Below are 18,911 nucleotides of genomic sequence, written 5' to 3' on the forward strand. Positions count from 1 at the left end.
TTTCGCCAAATGCTGTGATAATGTTGTACAGTCACTTCCTTCCTAGCCTTAATCAAGGTAGGAATAACTTCCTCTGGAATGCCCTTTTCTTTTAGAATCCGGCGTTCAACCGCCATGCCGTCAAACGCAGACGCGGTAAGTCTTGGAACATACAAGGTCCCTGCTGAAGCAGATCCCTTTCTCAGAGGTAGAGGCCACGGATCCTCCGTGAGCATCTCTTGAAGTTCCGGATACCAAGTTCTCCTTGGCCAGTCCGGAGCCACCAGTATCGTTCTTACTCCTCTTTTCCGTATAATTCTCAGCACCTTTGGTATGAGAGGCAGAGGAGGGAACACATACACTGATTGGTACACCCACGGTGTTACCAGAGCGTCCACAGCTATTGCCTGAGGGTCTCTTGACCTGGCGCAATACCTGTCCAATTTTTTGTTGAGGCGAGACGCCATCATGTCTACCTTTGGTTTTTCCCAACGGTTCACAATCATGTGGAAAACTTCTGGATGAAGTCCCCACTCTCCCGGGTGAAGGTCGTGTCTGCTGAGGAAATCTGCTTCCCAGTTGTCCACTCCCGGGATGAACACTGCTGACAGTGCTATGACATGATTCTCCGCCCAGCGCAGAATCCTTGCCGCTTCTGCCATTGCACTCCTGCTTCTCGTGCCGCCTTGTCGGTTTACGTGGGCGACTGCCGTGATGTTGTCGGACTGGATCAACACCGGCTGACCCTGAAGCAGCGGTTTTGCCAGACTTAGAGCATTGTAGATCGCTCTTAGCTCCAGTATATTTATGTGAAGAGACGTCTCCAGGCTTGACCACACGCCCTGGAAATTTCTTCCCTTTGTGACTGCTCCCCAACCTCGTAGGCTGGCATCCGTAGTCACCAGGACCCAGTCCTGTATGCCGAATCTGCGGCCCACTAACAGATGGGCAGTCTGCAGCCACCACAGGAGAGACAACCTTGTTCTTGGTGACAGTGCTATCCGCTGATGCATGTGCAGATGCGATCCGGACCATTTGTCCAGCAGATCCCACTGAAATGTCCGTGCATGGAATCTGCCGAATGGAATCGCTTCGTACGAAGCCACCATCTTTCCCAGGACTCTTGTGCATTGATGTACTGACACCGTTCCTGGTTTTAGGAGGTTCCTGACAAGTTCGGATAACTCCCTTGCTTTTTCCTCCGGGAGAAACACCTTTTTCTGAACCGTGTCCAGAATCATTCCCAGGAACAGCAGACGAGTTGTCGGGGTCAATTGAGATTTTGGAAGATTCAGAATCCACCCGTGTTGCTGGAGCACTACCTGGGTTAGTGCTACACCGACTTCCAGCTGTTCTCTGGACTTTGCCCTTATCAGGAGATCGTCCAAGTAAGGGATAATTAATACGCCTTTTCTTCGTAGAAGAACCATCATTTCGGTCATTACCTTGGTAAAGACCCGAGGGGCCGTAGACAAACCAAACGGCATCGTTTGAAACTGATAATGACAGTCTTGTATCACGAACCTGAGATACCCTTGGTGTGAAGGGTAAATTGGGACATGCAGATAAGCATCCTTTATGTCCAGGGACACCATGAAGTCCCCGTCTTCCAGATTCGCTATCACTGCTCTGAGTGACTCCATTTTGAACTTGAATTTCTGTATGTACAGGTTCAAGGATTTCAGATTTAGAATAGGTCTTACCGAACCGTCCGGCTTCGGTACCACAAATAGTGTGGAATAATACCCCTTTCCCTGTTGTAGGAGGGGTACCTTGACTATCACCTGCTGAGAATACAGCTTGTGAATGGCTTCCAAAACCGACGTCCTTTCTGAGGGAGACGTTGGTAAAGCAGACTTTAGGAACCGGCGAGGGGGAAACCTTTCGAACTCCAGCATGTAACCCTGAGATATTATCTGCAGGACCCACGGGTCCACTTGTGAGTGAGCCCATTGATTGCTGAAAATCTTGAGTCGACCCCCCACCGTTCCTGGGTCCGCTTGTAAAGCCCCAGCGTCATGCTGATGGCTTTGTAGAAGCCGGGGCGGGCTTCTGTTCCTGGGCAGGGGCTGCGTGCTGCCCTTTCTTACCCTTTCCTCTGCCTCTCGGCAGATAAGACTGTCCTTTTGGTCGCTTTTTATAGGAGCGAAAGGACTGCGGCTGAAAAGACGGTGTCTTTTTCTGTTGTGAAGGGGTCTGAGGTAAAAAGGTGGATTTGCCGGCAGTTGCCGTGGTCACCAGGTCCGAAAGACCGACCCCAAACAATTCCTCTCCTTTATATGGCAATACTTCCATATGCCTCTTGGAATCCGCATCACCTGACCACTGTCGCGTCCATAAACTTCTTCTAGCAGATATGGACATCGCGCTTACTCTTGATGCTAGAGTACAAACATCCCTCTGAGCATCTCGCATATAAAGAAAAGCATCCTTTAATTGCTCTATGTGTGTATATACTCTTCAGTGTAGTTTCCAGCCTCCTATCTGCTGGATCCTTGAGGGCGGCCGTATCAGGAGACGGCAACGCCACTTGCTTTGATAAACGTGTGAGCGCCTTATCCACCTTAGGGGGTGATTCCCAGCGCGCCCTAACCTCTGGTGGGAAAGGGTATAATGCCAACAACTTCTTTGAAATTAGCATTTTTCTATCGGGGGTAACCCACGCTTCATCACACACATCATTCAATTCCTCTGATTCTGGGAAAAATACAGGTAGTTTTTTCACCCCCCACATAATACCCCTTTTTGAGGTACCAGTAGTATCAGAGAGCTGCAAAGCCTCCTTCATTGCCGTGATCATATAACGTGTGGCCCTATTGGAAAATACGTTTACTTCCTCACCGTCGACACTAGATTCATCTGTGTCGGTACCCGTGTCGACTGACTGAGGTAAGGGACGTTTTACAGCCCCTGACGGTGTCTGAGATGCCTGAACCGGTACTAACTGGTTTGCCGGGCGTCTCATTTCGTCAACTGACTTTTGTAATGTGCTGACATTATCACGTAATTCCATAACCAAAGCCATCCATTCCGGTGTCGACTCCCTAGGGGGTGACATTACCATCATCGGCAATTGCTCTGCCTCCACACCAACTTCGTCCTCATACATGTCGACACACACGTACCGACACACACAGCAGCCACACAGTGAATGCTCTATTGAAGACAGGACCCTCCTAGCCCTTTGGGGAGACAGAGGGAGAGTTTGCCAGCACACACCAAAAGCGCTATACAGTATATAACAACCCTAGAAGGTGTTGTTTTTATATATGCGCTCTCAATATATATTTATATCGCCAATTTATGCCCCCCCTCTCTTTGTTACCCTGTTTCTGTAGTGCAGTGCAGGGGAGAGTCGTGGGAGCCTTCCTCACCAGCGGAGCCGTGCAGGAAAATGGCGCCGAGTGCTGAGGAGAATAAGCTCCGCCCCTTTTCCGGCGGACTTTTCTCCCGGTTTTTCTAATAAACTGGCCTGGGTTAAATACATACATATAGCCTTAATGGCTATATGTGATGTATTTATTTGCCTCTAAGGTACTCTATATTGCTGCCCAGGGCGCCCCCAGCAGCGCCCTGCACCCTCCGTGACCGAGATCCGTGAGCCGTGTAGCAACAATGGCGCACAGCTGCAGTGCTGTGCGCTACCTCTATGAAGACTGAAGTCTTCTGCCGCCTGTTTCCGGACCTCCGTTCTGCCGTTCTTCAGCGTCTGTAAGGGGGATCGGCGGCGCGGCTCCGGGACGAACCCCAGGCTGACCTGTGTTCCGACTCCCTCTGGAGCTCAGTGTCCAGTAGCCTAAGACTTCAATCCTCCTGCAGGCAGGTGAGTTGCAAGTCTCTCCCCTAAGTCCCTCGTTGCAGTGCTCCTGTCGCCAGCAGGAGACACTGATTAGAAACCTAAAAAAAAACTTTTCTAACTAGCTCTTTAAGAGAGCCACCTAGATTGCACCCTCTCGGACGGGCACAAAAACCTAACTGAGGCTTGGAGGAGGGTCATAGGGGGAGGAGCCAGTACGCACCATGTGACCTAAAAGCTTTTTTAGATGTGCCCTGTCTCCTGCGGAGCCCGCTATTCCCCATGGTCCTGACGGAGTCCCCAGCATCCACTAGGACGTTAGAGAAATTATTATTCGCATTGGGTGATTTGTCAATGTATATTTTGTGGACCATGTATTAGCCTGACAACTGGTAAAAACCTATGGGGTAATTCAGACCTGATCGTAGCAGCAAATTTGTTAGCAGTTGGGCAAAACCATGTGCACTGCAGGTGGGGCAGATATAACATTTGCAGAGAGATTTAGATTTGGGTGGGTTATTTTGTTTCTGTAAAGAGTAAATACTGCCTGCTTAATTTTTACACTGCAATTTAGATTTCAGTTTGAACGCACCTCACCCAAATCTAACTCTCTCTGCACATGTTATATCTGCCCAACCTGCTGTGCACATGGTTTTGCCCAACTGCTAACAATTTTGCTGCTACGATCAGGTACCCCCCTAATTACTCTGCTGGAACACAGCTTGGTTACTCTACAGCTCAGAGGTGTCAGATCTTCTTTGATGCAGGGGACCAGAGTTTGCTTGGAGAATGCACGAAGTGCCATGGGGGAATCCCTCAGAGATACTATGGCCAGCAGGGTGTGAACTGCCCTTCCTAGGACCATATTGTAAAAACCAGTATAGGCTGATTACCAGAACAGGTCCAGAGCTTCGAAGCCATCAAGATAAGGCCATCCGCCCCTGCCAGAATGGCTGAGAAGCCCCAGTGTAAGTTGAGAATCAATCCACTCTGGTTTTGGGAGGGTTAAAATGTTTCCGGGGTAAAGGGAGGGGGGGGATGCAGTGGGTTTAAGTATGAGACACTCTGGCTGCAAGTTGTTTATTGTCGTAAAGGGATCTAGATGATCATGATGAAACATACCTACCAGAGGAGATTTCACCTCAATCAGCGTTCAGCCTTGGCTAGGTGATATGAACATTATCCCTTTTTTCCCTTATTTTATTTCTTGAAATTGTAATTACTTGGGGGACTATTTAAACTACTATATTCTTGTAAATTTTCCTTTTTCTGTAACTATAAAGCTATGAAGTTTTGATTTGGATTACAAAATCTTAGTTCTGGATTCTGTTTCACACTAAAGCCCAGAGAGGCTTATGTTACCTAATTTTACGCATTAATAATTGTGTTTGGGGGCGAGAGCAGGAGTTCACCCTGGGCTTGACCCAAAAGGTACTTCTGCTGGCGGCAGTTACCTCGTTGATTTACGACATGCGCTGAGGTAATGTTAGCCACTTAGAACCACATTCTCACGACAGGAGATGAGATGAGCAGCTAATGCCATACAAACCCAAAGAAGCCAAGTGCATCAGGGTGGGAGCCCTGTGGAACCCAGCGTACCTCAGAAAAAGAGATTTAACCATGGTAAGTCTACCATAAATCTCCTTTTCTGCAGCAGGGTACACTGTGTTCCACAGCAAATACATCGGGGATGTCCTAAAGCAGTTCCTCAAGGGAGGGGGCGCCCCTTAGTTGGTATGAGCTGGGCGTCCAAAGGAAGCATCCTGGGAGGCAGAAGTATCAAAGGCATAACCCTAAGAAACGTATTCCCTGAGGACCACGTAGCCACCTTGCACAATTGTTCTGCAGACGCGCCGCGACGGGCCGCCCAAGAGGGTCCAACAGACAGAGTAGAATGGGCTTTAATAGCAGCAGGAGCTGGGAGTCCAGCCTGCGTATAAGCTTTTGCAATCACCATTCTAATCCATCTGGCCAAGGTTTGCTTATTCGCAGGCCAGCCACGTTTGTGGAAACCAAACAGTACAAAGAGGGTATCTGACCTCCTGATAGAGGGAGTCCTCTCCATATATATACGGAGAGCCAGTACCACATCCAAAGACTGTTGTTTGGAGGACAATTTGGAAGAGATGAAGGCTGGAACAACAATCTCTTGATTAATTTTGAAAGATGACACCACCTTAGGTAAATAACCAGGGCGAGTTCTACGAACTGCTCAGTCACAATAAAATATCAAAAAAGGTGGACGACAGGAAAAAGCACCGAAGTCGGACACCCTTCTAGCAGAGGCAATAGCCATCAGAAACAGGACCTTGGCTGTGAGCCATTTAAGGTCCACTGACTCAAGAGGTTCAAATGCAGACTCTTGCAGGGCATTCAGGACAACAGACAAATCCCATGTAGCCACCGGAGGTTAAATTCGCAGTTTGCCCTGAGTGAATGTACGAACGTCAGGTATAGATGCAATTTTTCTCTGAAACCACACTGACAAGGCAGATATGTGAACCTTGAGGGAGGCCAGATGAAGTCCTAAAACCAGGCCTTGTTGCAAAAAAGACAGAAATCTGGAAGTACTGAATTTGTAAGCATCGCAATTCTTAGCAGCACACCAGGTGAAGTAAGAATTCCAGACCCTATAATAAATCCGCACAGATGCCGGTTTGCGGGCCTTCAACATCGTTTAGATGACCGCCTCGGAGAATCCTTTGACCCCCAGGAGTAAAACTTCAAGAGCCATGCCGTGAAAGCCAGTCTGGCCAGGTCTGGATAGACACAAGGGCCCTGAACAAGGAGGTCTGGGCTTTGAGGAAGTAGAAGAGGACGCTCTATCGATAGACCCTGCAGGTCTGAGAACAAATGCCGTCTGGGCCATGCTGGAGCGACTAGAAGTAGTATTCCTCCTTCTTGTTTGAACTTTTGTAGTACCCTGGGCAGGAGTGACACTGGAGGGAACACGTACGGCAGCCAAAAGTTCCATGGAATTGCCATAGCGTCCACGAACTCTGCTTGAGGATCACTGGTTCTTGATCTAAAGACCGTAACTTTGTGATAGTGTTGAGATGCCATCAGGTCTACATCTGGTAGGACCCACTTGTTCACTAGGAGTTGAAAGACTTCATAATGAAGACTCCACTCTCCGGCGTGCATGTACTGAAGACTGAAGAAATCACCTTCCCAGTTGAGGACTCCCGGAATGAACACTGCCGATATTGCCGGCAAAAGGCGTTCCGCTCAACGAAGGTTTTTTGACACTTCCATCATTGCCATGCGACTTCGAGTGTCACCCTGATTGTTTATGTATGCCACTGTGATGGCGTGCCCTGACCGTACTTGAACAGACCTGTTCTGTATCAGAGGCCGGGCGAGAGAATTCCAGAATGGTTATCGGGAGGAGAGATTCCTCCATGGTTCACCGACCCTGGAAAGAGTGTTGCTCCAACACCGCACCCCTAACCCTTCAGACTGGCATCCGTAGCAAGTAGGACCCAGTTGGGGGTCCAGAAGGGACGGCCCATGCTCAACTGCTGGTCCTGTAGCCACCAGGTCAGCGACAGGCGAACCTCCGGAGTCAAGAAGGTCATGCGAGACCTGATCCAATGGGGCAGGCCGTCCCACTTAAGTATTAACCTCTTAGAGGGCGGGAATGGAATTGAGCGTACTCTACCATGTCGAAAGCCGACATAAGGCCTAGTACTTGCATCACAGACTGTACTGACACTCTTGGGCGAGAAAGGAAGTATCTACCTTCTCTGGAGACAGAAACAGCTGTTGACTGTATGTCCGGTAGTGCCCCCAGGTGCACCATGCGCCACGCAGGGACCAGCGGGGACTTCTTCCAGTTGATGAGCCACCCGTGGGCTTGTAGGAAGTTTACAGTCAGTTGTGGATGACTGAGGAGGATATCGTGGGAGCCAGAATCAGCAAATTGTCCAGATACGGCAGGAACCTGACTCCCTGGAGACGGAGATGAGCCGTCATCACGGCCATGACCTTGGTGAAGACCCGAGGGGCTGTGGCCAGTCCTAACGGCAGAGCCTGGAATTGATAGTGAAGGTTGCCAATAGCAAACCGCAGACATTGCGGATGCAATATGGCAATAGGCATATGCAGGTAAGCATCTTGTATAACCAGGGATACCATAAAGTCTCTGGGTCCATGGCCAGTACAATTGAGCACAGTGTTTCCATACGGAACTTGGACACTCTCACAAACTTGTTCAGTGATTTGAGGTTGAGAATAAGCCAGAAAGACCCATCAAGTTTCGGAACTAGAAACAGGGTCAAGTCGTATCCTCTCCCTCTCTGGGACAGAGGTACCGGCACTACCACTCCTGTATCCAGGAGGGAACGCACAACCATCAGTAGAGCTTGCGCCTTTAATGGATCCGAAGGGGACGTCTCTGGGAAGAGACTGCATACTCGTGAGAAACAACTTCTCGCACCCATGCGTCTGAAGTGGTCATTAACCAGACCTGGATGAATCATAGAAGTTGCCCCCCCCACCCTGGGATCCTCCAGAGGGTGGCCTGTCCAGTCATGCAGCAGGCTTGTCATGAGAAGCAGGGTGACGAGCAGCCCAGGAACATTAGGCCTTGGGCTTAGTGGTTATTGGGAGCACAAGACAATCTCGGGTATGCCTTCACATTCCCCTAAGGCTGAAAGCAGAGAAAAGTGGTACCTTTTGCCTTCTGTGCAGAAGGAGTAGCATTTGGGAGAAAGCAGTCATAGTAGCCGCCGATTCAGACCCCATTTTTAATTCGGTCTTCTCCAAATAGATGTATTCCCCTTTTAATGGGGACATCTTAAGGACTTTTGGAGTCCAGGTCCACCATCCACGACCTCAACCACAGAATACAGCGAGCCAGTACAGATGTATTAGACGCCTTGGCAGAAAATAAAAAAGTGGCGGTGGTATTGTGAGACAGGGAATGTCTCACATTGTCAGATATATCCTCGGGCAGCTCTTCCTCTAATGCCTGATCCAGTCATCAATCTATTTTGCAGACCCAAGAGGACGCAATCGTGGTCTATGTACAACACCCGTAAGGGAGTAATACACTTAAGGCATCCCTCCACACGCTTACCTGTCAGTTCCTACAGTGAGGGGGCAGTGGTGAGAGACAGAGTGGACGACACCCGATGGGTGACACGAGTTCACTAGCAGTGAATTACCTACTTGTTATATTAAGGCCCATACACACTGGGCGATTTTGAGCTGAAAGCAGCTCACTTTTGCTGTTTTGGTCTGCTTTCAGCTCAAAACCGCCCAGTGTGTATATGCACAAGCGATGAGCGCTGATGCGCGCTCCCGCTTCATCGCCAGCGGCCGCCATTCATCTACTGGTATTACCAGTCGATGAACGGCAGGGTGAGCGACTTTCCATAGCGTCCTGCTATGGAGAGCCGCTCACCCCCGCTTACATCGCTGGCCAGGGGGGAAAAGCGCTCAGTGTGTAGTGCACCTTAACTCTGCAGGGGGAGGATATTGAGCTAATGCCCGTTGTAGACAGGGGGAATGTCTTCCCAGGATTAGACCAATAGTCTTGTCTGATGTAGACTTAATGGTCAGATTGTGGTAAGAGTTTTTTTAATTACCCTCTGACGTGTGAACATATCCCGCAACAAATATACTAGATGTAGCCCTGCGCTGCAATGAAAAGCTGCTGGTTTAAAATCAATGGAATTTACCCTTCAAAAATTCCCAAATATGGACTCATGCAAACAAATAAACGATAAAAAACTAGCGCTGCTGATGTTTTATAAATTATTAAAACATTAAAACAGTAGAATTTTCACAATAAAACATCTGATGGGGGAGTTTTAGAAACGAAATGCTTCATCCACAATCTGCCCTCAAATGGCTCCACGTATTTAGAAAGACACTCACATCAATATTCAGCCTTGCGTTCCTATAAGGGTATCTTTATGGCTATAGGAAATAGCTGGTGCTCTTTTCAATCACAGTGAACCATAAGAATGACACTTACATTGAAGTTCAGTCTCGAGTGCACTGAAAGGTTTCTTTTTATTTCTCCACTCACTGCAGACAGGAGACAGGCAGACGGTAGTGCTTAAAAATGTACACAAATTTATTCATGAAGCATAAAAACACACAAATACTGCAACACACGTCCCGCAGCTGATGGATGGTCGTCACAGCATAAAAGCCTCTTGGGCGGCCCGTCGCGTCACGTCTGCAGAACAATTGTGCAAGGTGGCTACGTGGTCCTCAGGGAATACGTTAATTAGGGTCTATGCCTTTGATACTTCTGCCTCCCAGGATGCTTCCTTTGGACGTCCAGCTCATACCAACTAAGGTGCGCCCCCTCCCTTGAGGAACTGCTTTAGGACATCCCCGATGTATTTGCAGTGGAACACAGTGTACCCTGCTGCAGAAAAGGAGATTTATGGTAGACTTACCATGGTTAAATCTCTTTTTCTGAGGTACGCTGGGTTCCACAGGGCTCCCACCCTGATGCACTTGGCTTCTTTGGGTTTGTATGGCATTAGCTGCTCGTCTCATCTCCTGTCGTGAGAATGTGGTTCTAAGTGGCTAACATTACCTCAGCGCATGTCGTAAATCAACGCGGTAACTGCCACCAGCAGAAGTACCTTTTGGGTAAAGCCCAGGGTGAACTCCTGCTCTCGCCCCCAAACACAATTATTAATGAGTAAAATTAGGTAACATAAGCCTCTCTGGGTTTTAGTGTGAAACAGAATCCAGAACTAAGATTTTGTAATCCAAATCAAAACTTCATAGCTTTATAGTTACAGAAAAAGGAAAATTTACAAGAATATAGTAGTTTAAATAGTCCCCCAAGTAATTACAATTTCAAGAAATAAAATAAGGGAAAAAAGGGATAATGTTCATTTCACCTAGCCAGGGCTGAACGCTGATTGAGGTGAAATCTCCTCTGGTAGGTATGTTTCATCATGATCATCTAGATCCCTTTACGACAATAAACAACTTGCAGCCAGAGTGTCTCATACTTAAACCCACTGCATCCCCCCCTCCCTTTACCCCGGAAACATTTTAACCTTCCCAAAACCAGAGTGGATTGATTCTCAACTTACGCTGGGGCTTCTCAGCCATTCTGGCAGGGGCGGATGGCCTTATCTTGATGGCTTCGAAGCTCTGGACCTGTTCTGGTAATCAGCCTATACTGGTTTTTACAATATGGTCCCAGGAAGGGCAGTTCACACCCTGCTGGCCATAGTATCTCTGAGGGATTCCCCCATGGCACTTCGTGCATTCTCCAAGCAAACTCTGGGCCCCTGCATCAAAGAAGATCTGACACCTCTGAGCTGTAGAGTAACCAAGCTGTGTCCCAGCAGAGTAATTAGGGGGGTACCTGATCGTAGCAGCAAAATTGTTAGCAGTTGGGCAAAACCATGTGCACAGCAGGTTGGGCAGATATAACATGTGCAGAGAGAGTTAGATTTGGGTGAGGTGCGTTCAAACTGAAATCTAAATTGCAGTGTAAAAATTAAGCAGGCAGTATTTACAAAATAACCCACCCAAATCTAAAATATTTTAGAAAATGGCACCCAGCATCTCAGTCAGGGAGGGAGAGTGTGTGGCAGCTCCAGGGCGGGAACACCAGCAGTAGATGGCGCCCGGAGCTGGGGGAAGGGCTACAGGTCAAGCGCCTTTTCCCCTATGCTGCTCCTCACCACCGGGTACTATGGAGCTTTATTAAAGAGGATATTTTACTATCTGACCTGTGTTCCCATGCCCTGGTAGATACAGTGGGGTCCCTGCTCTGTCACAGTGTCCATGTCAGCATCACGGTTCGTCTCCTTAAAACGCGACCGGAACGCGATTTAATGGCGGTCCCACCTGGGGGACCCTCTTACCTACCACCTTAGTAGCAGCCACACGAACCAGGAGAGCGTCTGCAGTGGCGTGCCTGGGAACCGGAGCGCCTAAGCCGCAAGTACCCGGGAACAGAGCCAGCGGGAGTATGCGATGCCGCTGGGGAGGTGATGGAGCCGCAGCACAGTATGTCACACTGACATATGAAGCGCTGCAGCCCTTGAAGTCTTCTAAAAAGCTTTTTCAGGGCTGCGCTAACCTGCTTCATGCAGGCACCAACTCTAAAAACGGAGCTCACCGTGCCTGGAGGCGGGGTTATAGAGGAGGCCCCGCAATGCATTCTGGGACAGTCTAAAGCTTTAGCCTGTGGTGCCATTGGATCAAGATCCATCTCTACACCCCAATGTATTCCCTGTGGAACACAGTGTACCCCGCTGCAGAAAGAAAGTTACATATGTGGTGGGCAACACAACTATTCAAAAAAAAAGCCACCACTATGGTAACTCTGTGCACAAGGACTACGCACACTACAACAGAAGGGCTGTGCTTACAATTCTGCACTCCTAGGCATTGTGAGTTAATAGATCAGGGGTGGGCAATTACTTCAGCTAGGGGGCCACATAACACATTCCAGCGAATATTCGAGGGCCACACACAAAATATCCCCTCCCTCCGTGGGTACAGTTGCCAGCTCCCCCCTCTCCTTGTGCACACACAGGTACTAGGCATCACAAACACACACACACAGGTGTAGGTGGGTACAGGGTGTGACGCAAAGCGTCAGGGGGTGTACACTGTCAAAAACGTCGGGAAGGTAGGGGTACAGGGTGCCATATACACAGAGGTAGGGGGTTCTGGGTATCAAACATGGGAGGAGAGTACAAGGTGTGTAACACACACACAGGGGTAGGAGGGTACTGGGACACACACCAGGGGTGAGGGGGGTAGTGGGGGGGTCACACACAGAGATATGAGGTACAGTGATTCACACAAGGGGGGGGGGGGGTAGGTGGGTACAGGGCTCCCAGGGTGCTCACCTCTCTCTGGAGCTGCTGTAGTGCAATGACAAGCGGCTCAGCCAGTCGGGCCGCTTGTCATTGGGCACTGGTGGGGGACAGCGGGCCAGGCAGGATAGGTTCGCGGGCCGCATGTTGCCCACCCCTGGAATAGATAGTAGTCACAAGGCACACAAGAACAATGTTGACCTTGTTAAAATGTCGCCAGGCAACATGTTGGCATTCCCAGATTGTCGACATTAGGGTTAGGCTACGGGAGGGCGGGTTAGGCTCTACAATGACAGTAGAGAGGTTAGAGATGGCAGAGAAATGCTCTCCCAAATACAAGAGGATTGGAGATCTGACCTGTAAGTGACTGTCACATAACCGCCAGAACCCCTAAGATGCCACTGGAGCCGCCGGAAGATAAGTGACCGCTTGGCGACCAGAAAATGGTCGACATTTTATCACAGTCTACATAAGAACTGTTGCCATTTCATACCAGCCCCTAATTAAGCAATTGTGCTTATGTCAAACTTTAACATCCAGCCACATTATTTTATGGGGGAAAATGGTCGGCTGGATCTCATTTATGTTTTGACACAGACTTGTTAACACAGCCCTGAACAGGACAACAAACCAGAGGTTTGAAATAGATGAGAGTCCAAACATAGGTTTATATTGCGCAAAAATGTCTGATGTTGTGCCAAAGAAGGCCTTACACATGTGGAGGGCAATGGTCAATAATAGTATTTACACCCTACAATAACCATCAGCATGCACTTTTCATGATGTACTCTCAGTACAGCACCAGATGATATATGAAAGTTCATTACATGATACAGACATGGCACCATTAGAATACTCCCTACTACTGACAGATATATTGTCAGGACAAAAATACATTAAAATGATTCCATTACAATACCCATAGCAATCAAGTAACTTGTAAGATATGTACAGTAACATTTACAGTACATTACCTGTCTCATTGGCATCTAGTGCACACAATTTGTTGTAACTTCCACTTCCTTGTTAACTGAAGGTAAAATGTTTGTATGTGGCAAGTTCTGTTTTCAGTTCATATCGCTCCAGGATTTCAATTGGCAATAACGAAATGTGGGCATCGTGAGGATGTTGTGTGTTCAGTCTGCAGTGTGTCAACTACATGAAGTTAATGAAAGAGTGCACATGAGATAGCAGTATAGAGTAGGAGGCGGTTAGTGGTCATTAGCAAAGCATAGGGGGATGTAATAAGGTGTCACAAGGTTGAACTTTACAACTTTAATAATGAAGTACAAATGACAGCCAGCATGTGTATTTTAGCAAGTAAGCGTTTAGGGTACATATTTTGAGGGTGTACACAAGTACTAAAAAGGGAGTGAAACCCATTTCCCATTAATAAAAACACCTGAAAATACATGCCCACACCACTAAACCCTGCTTTTAGAGAAAAGTACATGAAAAATTACCTGGCTGTGTTGCCCATCTTTTGCTATTTAAACTTCTAAAACCATTATTCATTGTGAAAGCCATATCAGAAGTATTGCACTATTTTCCGGCAATTTTACATTAATAAGGACTTTTCCATAGTTCTCACCTAGTCTGTATGTGCAACCTAAAAGCAGCAATTTCTCCCACTAAGACCCCATTAACGCAGATTTCTAATTGAATAGCAGAAACTCATGACCACAGGTTTCACCCTGCACTACTAAGTTTGTGGCGTATTGAATCTGCCCTTGTTTCATTACCAGTGTGCTTTCAAAAAAAAAAAAAGGCAGACACCAGAGTGATCAGTATAACCAATCATACATAAAAATTATTTTATGGGGATTATGCTGCCAGACAGGGTCCTGCTCATGAGATAATATCAGCATATAGCAGTGTTCATGTATGTGCAAGTTGAGTATTGTAAGAAATAATACACATGCCTCCTAAGTAAAGATGAGCGGGTTCGGATTTAACACCAGAATTAACGCCAATTCGGTTTCATCCGGATTTTTTTTATTGGCTATCCAAAACACGTGACATCTGTAAGCAAATAAGATGCTGTTTTGAGATCCCAGTAAATCCAAACCCACTCATCTCTACTCCTAAGTAATGATATTAGATGAAGTAATCGTTCTGTGGCCTGTATATTTTACCTGGTCACAAAGCCTTGTCTTTATTTTTAAAACTATAACTCCACCCACAAAAAAATTATAATAAAATAAAAGCTCCCTAACCACTTGCCTGGCATTGCAGCATCAAATTCCTTGACAAGTTGGCATCTTATGCAACCAGTCAGAAAAGCCCACTGGGCAGCTGCTGAAGACAACCTCAGAGGGACCTCTTGGCCCATCTACATCCTTGTACACTCCACCAGTGTCTGCCACGCAACCAATCACTGTTGACTGGGCAGACTGGCAGCTGATGCTGAGAGAAGCAATGGCAGAAATCTGTACAGTCACTGGTCGCGTTTTCCGATTAATTTTCCCCCTCACCCGATAGATCAGAAAAGGTTGTTTCTAAAAATCATTATTTCTGATTCAAAGTGTCCTTTTGATTACTGCAATTCCGTATCGACCACGACTATAGCTACAGGGCCGCCGGTTAGGGATGGTTAAATAGTTACAAAAAGTGTTTAAAGTTCTAGTTCATGCACAGCATACCATAATTATTGCTATTTTTATGGTCCAGTTCAAAGAAAATAAGAATTTACTTACCGATAATTCTATTTCTCATAGTCCGTAGTGGATGCTGGGGACTCCGAAAGGACCATGGGGAATAGCGGCTCCGCAGGAGACTGGGCACAAAAGTAAAAGCTTTAGGACTACCTGGTGTGCACTGGCTCCTCCCCCTATGACCCTCCTCCAAGCCTCAGTTAGGATACTGTGCCCGGACGAGCGTACACAATAAGGAAGGATTATGAATCCCGGGTAAGACTCATACCAGCCACACCAATCACACCGTACAACTTGTGATTTGAACCCAGTTAACAGCATGATAACAGAGGAGCCTCTGAAAAGATGGCTCACAACAATAATAACCCGATTTTTGTAACAATAACTATGTACAAGTATTGCAGACAATCCGCACTTGGGATGGGCGCCCAGCATCCACTACGGACTATGAGAAATAGAATTATCGGTAAGTAAATTCTTATTTTCTCTAACGTCCTAGTGGATGCTGGGGACTCCGAAAGGACCATGGGGATTATACCAAAGCTCCCAAACGGGCGGGAGAGTGCGGATGACTCTGCAGCACCGAATGAGAGAACTCCAGGTCCTCCTCAGCCAGGGTATCAAATTTGTAGAATTTTGCAAACGTATTTGCCCCTGACCAAGTAGCTGCTCGGCAAAGTTGTAAAGCCGAGACCCCTCGGGCAGCCGCCCAAGATGAGCCCACTTTCCGTGTGGAATGGGCTTTTACAGATTTTGGCTGTGGCAGGCCTGCCACAGAATGGGCAAGCTGAATTGTACTACAAATCCAACGAGCAATCGTCTGCTTAGAAGCAGGAGCACCCAGCTTGTTGGGTGCATACAGGATAAACAGCGAGTCAGATTTTCTGACTCCAGCCGTCCTGGAAACATATATTTTCAGGGCCCTGACTACGTCCAGCAACTTGGAATCCTCCAAGTCCCTAGTAGCCGCAGGCACCACAATAGGCTGGTTTAAGTGAAATGCTGAAACCACCTTCGGGAGAAATTGAGGACGAGTCCTCAATTCTGCCCTGTCCGTATGAAAAATTAGGTAAGGGCTTTTATAGGATAAAGCCGCCAATTCTGATACACGCCTGGCTGAAGCCAGGGCTAACAGCATTACCACTTTCCATGTGAGATATTTTAAGTCCACAGTGGTGAGTGGTTCAAACCAATGTGATTTTAGGAATCCCAAAACTACATTGAGATCCCAAGGTGCCACTGGAGGCACAAAAGGAGGCTGTATATGCAGTACCCCCTTGACAAACGTCTGAACTTCAGGAACTGAAGCTAGTTCTTTTTGGAAGAATATTGACAGGGCCGAAATTTGAACCTTAATGGACCCTAATTTGAGGCCCATAGACAGTCCTGTTTGCAGGAAATGCAGGAATCGACCCAGTTGAAATTCCTCTGTAGGGGCCTTCCTGGCCTCACACCACGCAACATATTTACGCCAAATACGGTGATAATGTTGCACAGTTACATCCTTCCTGGCTTTGATCAGGGTAGGGATGACTTCATCTGGAATGCCTTTTTCCTTCAGAATCCGGCGTTCAACCGCCATGCCGTCAAACGCAGCCGCGGTAAGTCTTGGAACAGACATGGTCCCTGCTGGAGCAGGTCCTTTCTTAGAGGTAGAGGCCACGGGTCTTCCGTGAGCATCTCTTGAATTTCCGGGTACCAAGTCCTTCTTGGCCAATCCGGAGCCACGAGTATAGTCTTTACACCTCTCCTTCTTATGATTCTCAGTACCTTGGGTATGAGAGGCAGAGGAGGGAACACATATACTGACTGGTACACCCACGGTGTTACCAGAGCGTCCACAGCTATTGCCTGAGGGTCCCTTGACCTGGCGCAATATCTGTCCAGTTTTTTGTTGAGGCGGGACGCCATCATGTCCACCTTTGGTTTTTCCCAACGGTTCACAATCATGTGGAAGACTTCTGGGTGAAGTCCCCACTCCCCCGGGTGAAGATCGTGTCTGCTTCCCAGTTGTCCACTCCCGGAATGAACACTGCTGACCGTGCTATCACATGATTTTCCGCCCAGCGAAGAATCCTTGCAACTTCCGTCATTGCCCTCCTGCTTCTTGTGCCGCCCTGTCTGTTTACGTGGGCGACTGCCGTGATGTTGTCCGACTGGATCAACACCGGCTGACCCTGAAGCAGAGGCCTTGCCTGACTTAGGGCATTGTAAATGGCCCTTAGTTCCAGGATATTTATGTGAAGTGACGTTTCCATGCTTGACCACAAGCCCTGGAAATTTTTTCCCTGTGTGACTGCTCCCCAGCCTCTCAGGCTGGCATCCGTGGTCACCAGGACCCAATCCTGAATGCCGAATCTGCGGCCCTCTAGGAGATGAGCACTCTGTAACCACCACAGGAGAGACACCCTTGTCCTTGGAGACAGGGTTATCCGCTGATGCATTTGAAGATGCGATCCGGACCATTTGTCCAGCAGATCCCACTGAAAAGTTCTTGCGTGGAATCTGCCGAATGGAATCGCTTCGTAAGAAGCCACCATCTTTCCCAGGACCCTTGTGCATTGATGCACTGACACTTGGCCTGGTCTTAGGAGGTTCCTGACTAGGTCGGATAACTCCCTGGCTTTCTCCTCCGGGAGAAACACCTTTTTCTGTACTGTGTCCAGAATCATCCCTAGGAACAGCAGACGTGTCGTCGGAATCAGCTGCGATTTTGGAATATTTAGAATCCATCCGTGCTGTCGTAGTACTACTTGAGATAGTGCTACTCCGACCTCCAACTGTTCCCTGGACCTTGCCCTTATCAGGAGATCGTCCAAGTAAGGGATAATTAAGACGCCTTTTCTTCGAAGAAGAATCATCATTTCGGCCATTACCTTGGTAAAGACCCGGGGTGCCGTGGACAATCCAAACGGCAGCGTCTGAAACTGATAGTGACAGTTCTGTACCACAAACCTGAGGTACCCTTGGTGAGAAGGGCAAATTGGGACATGGAGGTAAGCATCCTTGATGTCCAGAGACACCATATAGTCCCCTTCTTCCAGGTTCGCTATCACTGCTCTGAGTGACTCCATCTTGAACTTGAACCTTTTTATGTAAGTGTTCAAGGATTTCAGATTTAAAATGGGTCTCACCGAGCCGTCCGGCTTCGGTACCACAAACAGCGTGGAATAATACCCCTTTCCCTGTTGTAGGAGGGGTACCTTGATTATCACCTGCTGGGAATACAGCTTGTGAATGGCTTCCAATACCGCCTCCCTGTCGGGGGGAGACGTTGGTAAAGCAGACTTCAGGAACCGGCGAGGGGGAGACGTCTCGAATTCCAATTTGTACCCCTGAGATACTACCTGCAGGATCCAGGGGTCCACTTGCGAGTGAGCCCACTGCGCGCTGAAATTCTTGAGACGGGCCCCCACCGTGCCTGAGTCCGCTTGTAAGGCCCCAGCGTCATGCTGAGGACTTGGCAGAAGCGGGGGAGGGCTTCTGTTCGTGGGAAGAGGCTGTCTGCTGCAGTCTTTTCCCCCTTCCTCTGCCCCGGGGCAGATATGAGTGGCCTTTTGCCCGCTTGCCCTTATGGGGACGAAAGGACTGAGCCTGAAAAGACGGTATCTTTTTCTGCTGAGAGGTGACCTGGGGTAAAAAGGTGGATTTCCCAGCCGTTGCCGT

The sequence above is a fragment of the Pseudophryne corroboree genome, chromosome 2, assembly GCF_028390025.1.
Source record: "Pseudophryne corroboree isolate aPseCor3 chromosome 2, aPseCor3.hap2, whole genome shotgun sequence".
Classification (NCBI taxonomy): domain Eukaryota; kingdom Metazoa; phylum Chordata; class Amphibia; order Anura; family Myobatrachidae; genus Pseudophryne; species Pseudophryne corroboree.